Genomic DNA, 2325 nt, shown 5'->3' on the forward strand with positions numbered 1-2325 from the left:
AACCAATGTAATGACATAAAAACACAAAATTCACAAAACATTTTTTTTCTGGTTCTCAAGAGGATAAATAACAGGATTGTGAAAGTGTCAAAAGTTTGTATTTACGTGATTTTGTAGCATTGAGCAGTGAAGTCAATCACATACTGTATATGTCTGGATTTCTTGAACACCTGATTGGCCATAGAGTTCACTCACTGCTAAAGGCTGGATTTTTCCTGCACAGATCCACTCATCGTGGACAAGATGTGAATAAGAGATGCATTGTGCAGTTTAGAGCTCCATTGATTCTAATGAAGTGACAGCTTCTTAGTGATTAAATGGAAGCGCTATTGGCTCACTTTCTAGGCTACATATATAATCCTTTCAGAACTTTAATAAAAGATGTTTTTTTTGCAGTAACACTTTATAATAACTTTCATTATTAGATCATATAATGCTTAACAGATCATTGGTTAATATATATTAACATTGCCAGAAATGTGAGATAATCTGCTTGCTAATGAACTTAATCATCAACTGAAATGCCTACAAATGTCATTAAACTTTCAATTCATATGATCCTCACTTTTTGAAAATCTATAACAATGTATACAATGAAAAGCTTATTTGTTAATGTACTTTTGAATGCTAACAAACTTCAGTTCACATATCAGTTCATGTTGTTAAAAAATTAGCTTAATTAGTCAAATATTTCACATACTATTAATGTTAACATGTAAATCACGTTCTATGGTCATTTAAAAGATTAATACTTTACCATAGGCATTGCCCTACCCCCCTCATATGGTATTAATTTTATTTAAATTAATATTAATAATAATAATAATACATTTTATTTAAGGCGCCTTTCAAATCACTCAAGGTCACCGCTGTTGGACCGCTGATGGATAAAGCAACTGATTCAAAAGAAGCATACGTTGATACAGTCAACGGAGATGCTTTATAAATCGATTTGTGAAGTATCGCTAGACCTCCGCCACGTCTGGAGATACGAGGTTGCGAAATGTAAACAAACCCCTTCTATTATTGAAGAGAGCATTATTGCAGCCGTCTGTTATTATATAGGTCTGGAGCATAGAAAACAATTAAAATCAGTTAGTGGGTTAGAGAGTGAACGTATATTAAAAAGTCCAACTTTGAGCTCATTCCCACCCAGTAAAGAGCTAGCCGATCTGGCTAAGCTAGCCAGGACGCTCTGGTCAACAGTCCGCCGAGTATTCCTTGCTGCTCGGGGAGCTCAAGTCCAGAATGACCGTATAACCTTCGAGTCATCATACCTGAAACCCCGTCGAGACCCACGATGGATATATTTCGGGCGGGGACGATGAACAATGTCCTGATAGAGGCAGAGCGAAGGCGGAGGCTCAGCAGAGTAGCACCGTAGCTGGTAGAGCTCGGTCACTGTATATAGAAACAGTGAGGTCGCTGAGTGGAACAGTGACAACAGAACAATCCAGGCGATGATGAAAAAATGACAAGTCCACATTGTGTCAGTCAAAACGAAGTTCAACAAAGGTAGAAAACACCGGAGAGCAGCGGCAGCCAATTGCGCCAGCGTTCACTCAACCAGTGTGGCTAACACACTTATAATTAATATTAATAACATTTATCTTTTTAATGCTATATTGTTACTAAAATCCCACTTTTTTCCCCTTCGCATTGCAGTCTATTATGTTTTATATCTTTCTATATTCGCTATAAAATGGTTATGTTTGGGGATTTCAATAAATAAACACCACTTCAAATATATAAAACAAAAGGAGGAAAATCCAAGTCCTCATTAGATATATTGTCCTTTAATTTATAAATCCAACATGTCTCTCTTTGAGTAAGCTTAAGTTCTCTATTCTCTTTCCTAATAGTAATATTCACATGATCAATGCCTTGTGTGCTAAGGATACGATTATGCATTATGCAAAAATACTATTCTTCATTCAAGTCTTTTAAAATGGTACTAGTACCTAAAGAAAAAGCACTAGTAAGTATTAGTACCTGATGGGAGTAGATAGTGTCTAAAAATAGATTCTAGCAGCAAGAAAATAGATACTATGTTTTATAGATTAAATGTGAAAACGGCTTGCCATACAAATTTGCATCCATGATTTAACAGGTTTGTTTAGCAGTATTTTAATTTAATAGATTGACCATTTGCTTCTGTTTAGCGTGCTTCACCATCTTCGCTCAGGACGTCAAATGACCGTCTCACACACACACACACACACACTCTCTCTCTCTCACACACACACAATCTCACACACGCTCGCTCACACACACACACACACACACACTCTCACTCACACTCGCTCACACACACACACGAACACA

The sequence above is a fragment of the Sinocyclocheilus anshuiensis genome, unplaced genomic scaffold, assembly GCF_001515605.1.
Source record: "Sinocyclocheilus anshuiensis isolate Anshui unplaced genomic scaffold, SAMN03320099.WGS_v1.1 scaffold84, whole genome shotgun sequence".
NCBI classification, from domain to species: Eukaryota; Metazoa; Chordata; class Actinopteri; order Cypriniformes; family Cyprinidae; genus Sinocyclocheilus; species Sinocyclocheilus anshuiensis.